Source organism: Myotis brandtii, unplaced genomic scaffold (assembly GCF_000412655.1).
Source record: "Myotis brandtii unplaced genomic scaffold, ASM41265v1 scaffold356, whole genome shotgun sequence".
Classification (NCBI taxonomy): Eukaryota; Metazoa; Chordata; class Mammalia; order Chiroptera; family Vespertilionidae; genus Myotis; species Myotis brandtii.
In genome coordinates this window covers 2,236,384-2,247,468 of record NW_005363687.1, presented here as the reverse complement: position 1 = coordinate 2,247,468, position 11,085 = coordinate 2,236,384, and the positions used below count along the sequence as shown (strand labels likewise).

The 11,085-nt window shown below is 37.6% G+C and overlaps 1 protein-coding gene across 1 annotated transcript in view; it reads right to left on the bottom strand.

The window, feature by feature from the left end:
- The window catches only part of NRG3 (neuregulin 3), a 1,093,034-nt gene that overhangs the window by 308,629 nt on the left and 773,320 nt on the right, over positions 1-11,085 (bottom strand). The gene's annotated exons all lie outside the window — the stretch shown is intronic.

The following is an 11,085-nucleotide window of genomic DNA, read 5'->3' as shown; positions in this document are numbered from 1 at the left end:
TCCTTCCTTCCTTCCTTCCCTTCCTTCCTTCCTTCCTTCCTTCCTTCCTTCCTTCCTTCCTTCCTTCCTTCCTTCATTTCCTCTATTTGTCTTCTATTTCGTTCTCCCTCCTCTATTCACCAAATATTTATTGAACACCTCCAATATCTCAGGCATTAATGTAAGTTCTTAGAATCAAAACATATTTTTAAAAATCTCACCTTCTAGAGAGGACAGAACAATGATGAACAATATACATAAAAATAAGTAAATTTTATATGATGCTTAAATGTAATAAGTGCTGTGTAAATATTAAAGATCTAGAAAGAAAGTAGAGTATGGTATTAAGAATTCAAAGTAGGCACTGAACACTTTACCAGGATGGGTCATGGTAAGCCTTATTGAGAAGGTGGCATCTGAACCAAGACCTAGAAGAGGTGAGGAGGTGGGAACTGAGATCTCCAGGTGTCTGGGAAGTAGGCCTGGAATGGTGGAAGCAGAGCTTGGAGGCCAGTGGAGTGGGGAAAGGGGAATTAGAGAAGGAGTGCTCAAGGTTGGAGAAGGTGAAAGTAGATCTTATGAGGTCCTATATCATAACCTGACTTAACCTTTAAAGAGATCATCTTCATGTCTTTTCTTTTCTTGGGATTTGTATAAAATAGATATTTGATGAATGACATGGCAAAGAAAAAGTGAGAGGGGCAGTCATATGAATGTCTGCCTTCCTCCTCCTCTGTGGCCACTAAGGAAGGAGGATCTTTTTTGTTTGTTTGTTTTTTTAATCATTACCCAAGGATATGTTTATTGGTTTTAGAGAGAGAGGAAGGAAGAGAGGTGTGGGAGAGAAGGAGAAACGTTGATGTGAGAGAGAAACATCAATTGGTTTCCTCCCAAATGCACCCCAACCTGGGATTGTATCTGTAGCCTTTTGGTGTAAAGGATGATGCTCCAACCAACTGAGTCACCTGGCCAGAGGGAGGGTCTTTCTTACCCAGCATGCTTCCACACCCTTGCTGGACAGATTCCGGTGAGGGCTGAGTAATGGCAGAGACCAAGACCAGGGAAAATGGCTTATGCATGTTGGTAGAAGGAAAAGAAAATTGAGGTGAAGAATGGGTTACAGATAACTAGGGATTTGGAAAGGGGGAAAAGAGAATAGGTTTTTTAGGAAAAGAGATGTAAAAAAAATAATCTTGTTAAATTTTACTGTGTTTTGTTTGATATGATCTCCATTTGTTATTCAAGAAAACCTAAAGTTGATATCTATACGAATCTATAAAGTTTCCTAATTTCAAATTTGGTTTTCCTATGGATGAAACCATATTAAAACTTACTTTTAAGGCATTCCAGTATATAGGGGTTACCATAAGAAGAAAAAAAGTATAAGAATCACAAAGTTCTTGTATTTAGGTGATAGAAATAATGTAACATTTAAAATATATACCTTTCATTTTTTTGTCTTTTAGTTATGTAGTTATCTATTTTAACCTCTTTAAATTCTAAAATATTTAATCAAATTTTCAGCTAAAAAGTAGTACATTAAATTGTTTAGAATCTTACAATTGTGCCTGCCTTCTACATTAGACTCTCTCCCTATCCAGAGGCTAATAGCATTAACAGTTTCCTGAGTATCTTTCAAAAAATGTATTTTATACTTTAGATTGACATCTATGAAATTGTGGGTCAAAAGTCAAATGTCAGTAATATCATAGAGTTCAACCTAATACAAGGATATATATGTCTTCTTTTAAAATAAATGAGATAAATGTATAGACATTTTGACATTGTGCTTGGCGAATATACATATATATTTGAATAACTCCAAATCAGTAGATCAATATTTAAATCATTCTTTTAATACTTGCATAATATTCTGTTTTATGGACACATGATTTAACTAGTTCTCAGCTGATAGGCTTTTAGATTTTTCAATTTTCTTTTTTACTATTTCAATATTGTAGTGAGCATATTATTGTTATGAATACATACAGGTAGATATATAGGATCAATTTGTAAAGGCGAAATTGCTGGGTCAACATTTTGGCTTTTATATTCCTTTTAAAGGAGCTCTCACCCACATAACTGGGGTGGATGAGGGTACCAGCATCTCCACACCCTTCCAAGATCATGAATGATCTTTGTTAATTGCAGGAAGGAAAATTCTTATCTAATTGTTCTAATGTTCCACACTTGAAAAAAAGCATGCTCATTTGTCATTTTCATTCATATTTTTATGGGTTACTTGTTTCATATACTTTTTAAAATTCATTTAGATTGTTGCTTTTTTGAGTTTTTATTTCAATTGTATTTTTAAAAATTAAAAATAATTACTACTTATCTTGTTCATAGCAAAGATGCTTACACTAAGTGACCTTTTTAATACTGTTTTTATGCTATAGAATATTAAACTTAGCTTTATCATTTTTTTACCTTTTTCTTTAGAAATCTCTTCTTCAGTAAGAAAGTACTAAACTGATCCAATTTTATATTTTTTTTATTTTTACATTTCAGTTGCAATTTAATATTACATTAGTTTTAAGTGTATAGTATAGTGGTTAGATATTTAAATAACTTACAAAGTGACCTCCCTGATAAGTCTAGTACCCTGACACCAGAGGTAATTATCACAATATTGTTGACTATATTCCCTATGCTGTACTTATATTACCATGACTATTTTGTTTCTACCAATTTGTTCTTTGTGTCCTTTCACACTGTAATTTTTTTAAACATTAAAATCCTTAACCCATTTGGAATTTTTCTGGTATCTAAGAAATAGGCAGTATGTAATTTAAAAACAAAATAACTATAATGTATTTAATATAATTTATGTAATAGTTGCAAGAAACAGACTTTTCTGAATGAAATAAATTCTATAATACCCATTTAGACAATAGCCTACTTTCAGTCAATATATAATTGTTTATACTTTTTAGATGCTTCCAAAATTGTCCCAATACCAAATTTTGGTGGTGGATACATGAAAATATTTTTTCATCAATCGGCAACTTCTTTGTTACCTAAAGACTTGGCCACCCAAGAAAGTTTCCCCCAATATAGAGGGATTGTTTCCCATGGTGTTTGTCTTTAATATACCATTGATTACATTGCTGTGCAAAATTTTCCTTGTTGCCTCCTGAATAGAATGTGAATTCCTTGAGAAAATAACCATATTTTATTTACCTCATTATCAACAGAAAAATCACACAATGCAGTATATCAATCAATATATAAGAAGATAATTCATGATAGAAATTTTTGATAAACACATTGAATGACATCCATTCACTTATTTACTGTGCTCTGTACATATTTCGAAAAAATCTAAAATGACTATAGAATTTCTTTACACCTTAAACACATCTGTTTGTCTGGATAAATTTCCCCCCGCCCCCACTCAAAATTACACATTGCATGCCATAGGGATGGAACAACTACTATTTCTGAATTCTTTTGAGCCCATGGTTCAGTCACCACCATATTCTTGCTCATTTTATTAGAAATGACACCAGACTAAATTCAGAAGCCTGAACACTACATAGTCAGTGAGCACACGAGCCCTCTTTATTTTACCATGATTTGAATGGACTCTTAACTACCTGCCAAAAAGCCTGCAATGAGAGATAAAATGCTTGAGAATAATAAAATGCATTTTAAATCCTCTCTTTCAACATAGCTCCTCTAACCTTCCCTTAAGAGGAAAGGGAGTAAAGTCCAGCCTGTCGCCATGATGTACTGTCATCTAAAACCACATCTGTGAAACCGGGAGGAAATGGTATTTGTAGTTTCATTTCAGGAGCCCTAAAAACTACACACAAGAAAATAGTCTTCTTGCCCTAACCGGTTTGGCTCAGTGGATAGAGCATCGGCCTGTGGACTCAAGGGTCCCAGGTTCAATTCTGGTCAAGGGCATGTACCTTGGTTGCGGGCACATCCCCAGTGGGGAGTGTGCAGGAGGCAGCTGATCGATGTTTCTCTCTCATCGATGTTTCTAACTCTCTATCCCTCTCCCTTCCTCTCTGTAAAAAATCAATAAAATATATTTTAAAAAAAAAGAAAATAGTCCTCTTGTCTAACTGATCCATGCATCTTGCTCTCCAGCTGCAAATTTTGGCTACCACAGTGTCTCTGAAAACATAAAATTCTACAGGAGTACCTAATTTCTGGCACTGCATCCCCCTGCCTCACTAAGTGTGTGTGTGTGTGTGCGCGTGCGCGTGTGTGCATGCGTGCATGTGTGCGCGCGTGTGTGTACGTGTGTGTGCGCATGTGTGGGCGTGTGTGGGCGTGTGTGCGTGTGCGTGTGTGCGTGTGCGTGTGTGTGTGTTGCATTTTTAAGGGAAGAAGCTTCCCATCCTCTTGTTTTTGTGGTTGTGTGATACGGCTCAAAGAAATCCTATCTACCCAAATTTGGTGATGCTCTTGATGTTAGAACACAGTTCAGCCCCATCTTATTCTTTCATTCTTTGTAGCTATTGCAAACCCTTTTCTTTCCCTACTAGTTTCACCCTCTATTCCCATCATCTTCAACCTTGGCAGGATTGTGGTGACCCCCTTTCTTAATTAATTATCTATTTATATTATACAATCCATAGAATGATGATCCCTCTTCTGTTCCCTAAATATCTGTCTTATTAATGTAACTCCTTCCCATCCCTGAGATCTTACAAGAAGTAGTGTTTCCTTATAGAATGAAGCCCTTCCATCTTCTATTAGCACTTTGTGCTTAAATGCAGGGCCTCTGACCCCTTGCTAGACTTTCTGAGTTAGAATTTGCATTCTTACAAGCTATCCATGAAATTTGCATGCAACCACATCTGCAGAGCAGTGGCCTGGACCTCTTCTCTCATTGGAGTCTTCACTCTTATTTGACCCCTTCACTGATGTTTACAAAGATGTCAGCATCATCTCTAAAGCATCTTGCTAAAATTTTGCTAGCTTCTCCATTTTGCACCTTTTTCTTCCCTGCTCAATTTGTGAATATATAACTTCCAATTCTCTTTACGTACTGATTCCATACTACCTTGCCAACTCCTGCAGCTACCTAATTTGCTCCTGGAAATCTTTACAGTAACCAGTGCCTCTCTACCAAGATCTATTAAAAATAAAATTTCAGTTCTATCATACTACTTATTATAATTATCATTCTCTGAGCTCTTGGTAATTCTCATGAATAATAAATAACAAATACTACATCACTGCCAAACCTATGTTGCAGAAATGTTTACTTATGATCTTCCTGTGACTTTTATGCCCTCCAAACACCCTTAACATTCCCAGGTTGATTCAGTTCCTTAAAATATCTACTTTTGCCCAGAGAATGATTTGGGGCCTGTATTCGTTCTCTAATGCTGCAGTTCAAAGCAGCACACATCTGTTATCTCACACCCTTTCTGAGAGTTAGAAATCCAGGAACATCTCAGCTCATGGTTCTGACTCAGTCTCTCATGCATTGTAGTTTAGATGTCAACTAGGCTGCAGGCATCCGAAAACTCAAGTGGGACTCCAGCAGGTTTTCTAACCTTAGAACTATTGATATTCTTGGCTGGATAATCCTGTGTTCTAAAGGGGTTTTTTGGTGTATTGTAGGATGTTCAGCAGCTTTAGATGCCAATAGTATCTCCCCTCCCAGTTGTGATGATCAAACTGTCATCAGACATTGTCAAGGCTCCTGGGGAGCAAAGTCACCCCCAATTAAAGACCAGTGAGCTAGAGGTTCTGCTTCCAAGAGGCTCATTGACAGACTGTTGGCTGAAGGCCTTAGCTCCTTATTGGCTATTGACAAGGAGGCCTCAGGTCCTTGCCACACAGGCCTCTCAGTAGGTCTGTTTGAATCAGTAGGGGTGATATTACAACATGGCAGAGGGAATGGTCCAAGGTAGAGCATGGAAGAAGCTGTGGTGTCTTTTATGACCTAGTTTTCTAAGGTACACCCTTTCACTTCCACAATATTCTCCTAGAAATACTTTTGAACTACCAAAGGGATCTCTATTAAAACAATGCCCTTAACATAAACAACAGTGAAGAAATTATCATGAGATCCATGAGATAGCTGGTTTATTTCCTCTATCTCACATGTTATTTTTAAAATATATTTTCCTTTTAATTTTGACTTTTTTCTCTTTCCCCATCTAACAAAGTCTACGAATCTCTAATCTAAAAATCTCTCAAGTCCTTTCCACAAAAAACATCCTTTTGTTTCTCCACCCATTTTCTTGTTCCAAACTCCACAGCTCACAGTTTTCCTCTTTGAACGTCTACCACCCTCACTTATACTTGGACATGTTGTCTTCTTCTAGCTGATCTAAAATAAGAAGAAAATGAAATAAAAGCACTAGAAGTAGTTGGCACAATATTCTTACTCTTTCTGCTCTTAATCTCTTTGGCCTCCTATTACCTCCTGTCTTTTCTCAACTACCAGCCTAATTATTTCCTTCCATTAGTTATAGATGTTTTTTTGTTTTATTAAATTTATTGGGGTGATATTGCTTAAGAGGGTCAAGTAGATTTCAAGTGTGCATTTCTATGATACATGATCTATATATTGTATTGTGTGCCCACCACCCACAATAAAATCATCTTCCTTCACCCTATATTTGGCCCCTTTACCATTTACTAATCCCCATTCCCTTCCCTCTGGTAAACTCCATACTGTTGCCCATCTGTGTCTATGAGTTTCAGTTTTATAGCCCACATATGAGTGAAATCGTGTGGTTCTTAGCTCTTCTGACTGACTTATTTCGCTTAGCATAGTATTCTCAAGGTCCATCCATGTTGTCATAAATGCCAACATTTCATCTTTTCTTATGCCTGAATACTATTCATTGTATATATGTACCACATTTTCTTTACCCAATCCTATATCAAAGAACACTTGGGTTCTCTCCCTGTCTTGGCCACTTTGAATAATGTTGCAATGATTTACCATCTTAAAAATGCTATCAGATTCAAGGTGGGTAGTACAAAGTCACTCTTTCTGATTTATATTCCTTTTTGTTTTTTATGAGAGGGAGAAAAGAGATACATTCTGGGAGTTGTGTATAACTTTCATCTGAATATCACTCAGATATACATCTTGACAAGAATAAGATTGAGAATTTTGCTCTAGTCTAAGCAAGACGTAGTTTTTTAATGGCTGTTGTAATTGGTTCTTGAAGAAGGACAAATTATATATAATTAGAGGCCTGGCGCATGAATTCATGCACTAGTTTCAGTTTTATAGCCCACATATGAGTGAAATCGTGCGGTTCTTAGCTTTTCTGATTGACTTATTTTGCTTAGCATGTATTCTCAAGGTCCATCCATGTTGTCACAGCCCTGCCCCTGATCGGGATAGGGGGAGCCGATCAGGTGTGGGGCCAGCCTGGGGGAGGGCAGCTCCCTCTGTGTTTGGTGTGATTCTCTTCCAAATGCCAACATTTCATCTTTTCTTATGCCTGAATACTATTAATTGTATATATGTACCACATTTTCTTTATCCAATCCTCTATCAAAGAACACTTGGGTTCTCTCCCTGTCTTGGCCACTTTGAATAATGTTGCAATGATTTACCATCTTAAAATTAGCAGAAGCCAAAAATGATACATCTACAATAATTAAAACAGTGTGATGCTGGCATAAACAGATCAATGAAACAATTTGCTTAGTCCTTAAAGAGACTCTGATGTGATGCATATAATAAAATGAACATGAATGGGTTATTAAAAAAAATCATTGGGGGTAATTAGTTATATAGACAAGCACACACAAGCACATCTACACACACATTCCTTAGAATTTTTATCAGACCTCCAGTGAAAAAAATATTCTAAGTTAAAATATATACTTACATTTATACATAAACTAGAAGCCCGGTGCACGAATTTGTGCATGGGTGGGGTCCGGGAGGTTGGCTGGATAGCCTGCCCCCAATCAGGATGGGGATGGCCGATTGGGGGTGGGGCCAGCCTGGGGGAGGGCAGCTCCCTCTGTGTTTGGTGTGATTCTCTTCATTTGACCTCTACTTTCTGAGACTGAACCTGGGTTTTCCCATCACTCCTTGACCTCATTCATGTGCTTTTGATTTGGGCATGGTCACCTCACTCAGACGTTTAGGTCTCCTGTCTTTGAGGTGCTGTGTCAGTTACTTCCTCCTTCCCCTGCCCCTTCCTCTTTCCCACCCTTCCTCCGGCCACCTGATTTATATTCCTTTTTGTTTTTATGAGAGGGAGAAAAGGGACACATTCTGGGAGTTGTGCATAACTTTCACCTGAGTATCACTCAGATATACATCTTGACAAGAAAAAGATTGAGAATTTTGCTCTAGTCTAAACAAGATGTAGTTTTTTAATGGCTGTTGTAATTTGTCCTTGAAGAAGGACACATTATATATAATTAGAGGCCCGGCACATGAATTCATGCATGGTGGGGTCTGGCTGGCCAGCCCCAATGGGGGACCATTAGCCTGGGCCAGCTGGGGGGAAAGGCTGCAGGAGGTTGACCAGCTGGCCCCACCCCTGATCAACCTGAATGTTGACTCACTAATCAAATCAGTGGACATCTATTAATTTGACTCACAAAAAGGCTCACAACCAAGTTATTGGGGGCAGACCCGGGGCTGGGCAGGCCAGGAGAGGGGGGCGATCAGGGCTCGGATCAGGCCAGTTAGTTGTCGCAATGTGTGTCATAGCCACCAGTCTTTTTGATTGTTTTGGTCATTCTGCTGTAAAGGTTGCTGGGCTTTTATATATAGATTATATATGAAGTTATATTTTTGAAATAATTATATATATTTGTGTACAAATCAATAATATGTTTATCATATATCTTTGGGTAGGAGAACTACTAAGACAAAATATAAATATTTTAATGATTAGGAGTATTTACTGTCAAATTGCTACCCAGAAAGAATGTCCTATTTTAAATTCCCATCAATCCTATACAACAATGTCTTTTTATTATGCCATTCTTAGAATAAATGATAAACATACTTTAATTATAATGCTGGCTGATGTTTTTTAGATATACAGAGATGAACAAGAGTAGGTTTACAGTTGGTCATGAGTATGCAAAATATTTTGCTTAAAATATAGTGTTGGAGGGTAGCTTTACAGATACCTGAACTGCCAGAAAGATGAATAAGTGGAACCTAGGACAAATTAAATCTGAAACATCTTTGGAGGCAAAAATGTCAAAACAGAAGGTGTCCTACTTTGGGCACATTGTGAGAAGGCAGGGGTTCTTTGGAAAAGGCAATAATTCTGGGGAAAATAGAAGGCAGCAAGAAAGGAGAAGACCAGGCATGAGATGGATTGACTCCATAAGAGAAGCCATAGGCATGAGTTTAGAGGAGCTGAGCAAGGCTATTGCAGACAAAGCATGCGAACTTCATTAATTAAGAGTTGCCATGAATCGGACCTGACTCAATGGCACATAGTGCACACACAAACTTGAGTACAAGCTTCTCTGGTTAAATGTGGTGTCTGAATAGGTTTTTTCCAATGTGTGGGCTTAAACTATCTCCATCAGAATCACTTGATAAAATAGAAAATCAGGCTTTATCTGGACAAACTGACTCTGTGATATTTCTGAAGGAAGGGTTCTCAACATCTGCTCCTTTGTAATATCTACACATTAGTGAACATCTTTTTTATTTCTGTAACAATATAAATTAAAGGATTATATGATCATGAAGAAGTTCTGGATTTCTAACAGGAAAAATTTACATTAAATAGTTTCTGCATTTGCAATTGATTTGACCAGTTAACAACTGTTACATAAACTAACATGAATGCAGGGCCCAGCAATCTGTTTCAATCTTCTGAAGCTTCCTTTCAGTGTTGATGATCCTCAAAGTCAGAATCATTGGAGATTTGCCCAGCTATGAATCACTCCCTCACCAAAATTTGGCATCACTCTTGTGACATTCTTTTTATTAGCTGATGAGACAGAAATAAATTCCTCGTGCTGATACATATATAGGAGAGGTTAATCAAACAATATTAGGTGTTTGTTGTTGTTGTTGTTTTTAATGAGATGTTATAAATTAGAATGTAGCATATAAGTCCAGACATTTTTAGGAAATGAATAGCTCTTTGGGAGGAGTTGGCAGCTGCACATATAGCTCAAAGCCAGTATACTAGTTAATGAATAGCATCAAACTTCCAAGTCAAGGTTACAAAATACTAAGCAATTATAAAATACTAAGGGTAGGAAATATACTGCACAGCCGGAGAGAAAAACACATGCTCACACACACACACACACACACACACACACACACACACAATGACAGATGTCATGAAGTTGGATAATTTGGGGATTTGAAGAACTAGGTCATAGTAGTTTATTTTATGATTGTTTTAGACTCCAAGTAATCAGTAATTTCAAAGTACCACTTGACCCCATGCTTATCTAGCTTGACTGACTGAACAGGGTCAATTTCCTTCAAATTCTTGGGTTTTGTTGAGTCTTTGAGAAGCTTACAGTGGTGCAATTTGCTACAAAGATATTCTTTCACTGCAAATGTTCACCATTGCCACAATGTGAGTTATTGGAAACACCAAAAGTGTTCCTACTGAGAACAGCATAACACTCTTGATGCATAATTAATCCAACTCCCTTCACTTAGAGAGATCTGCCCAAACTTCAGCATGGATTCCGGCAGCTCAGCACCATGTTCCTATGTGACCTGAGACCCCCATTAAAATGCCCAAGAAAGCTCAAGGCTACCTGGAGGTCTTTCTGTCTGTTCTAGTCAAAATCAGATGATAGGCTGATAAGCTCCTGAACTCACTCTTAGAGCAAGTAATTAAGAATGTTTGCAATTACCAATTGTTTTTATTTCCTTTGAGATGTAGATCTTCTACCACCCAAAACTGTCTTCTCAAGGACCTGGGACATCTCTTTAAAACTTAAACATTTGGGGAGATGGAAGGGTAAGGGCCTAACTTTGGTGGGCTCCAACTTACACCACTATCTGCTATCATAAAAATGGGAGAAGCTTCTTTTCCTCCAGCTAAGTGCCAATCATATACCGAGATGGCCTACCCGTGGTCAGCAAACCGAGGCTCACGAGCCACATGCGGCTCTTTGGCCCCTTGAGTGTGGCTCTTCCACAAAATACCA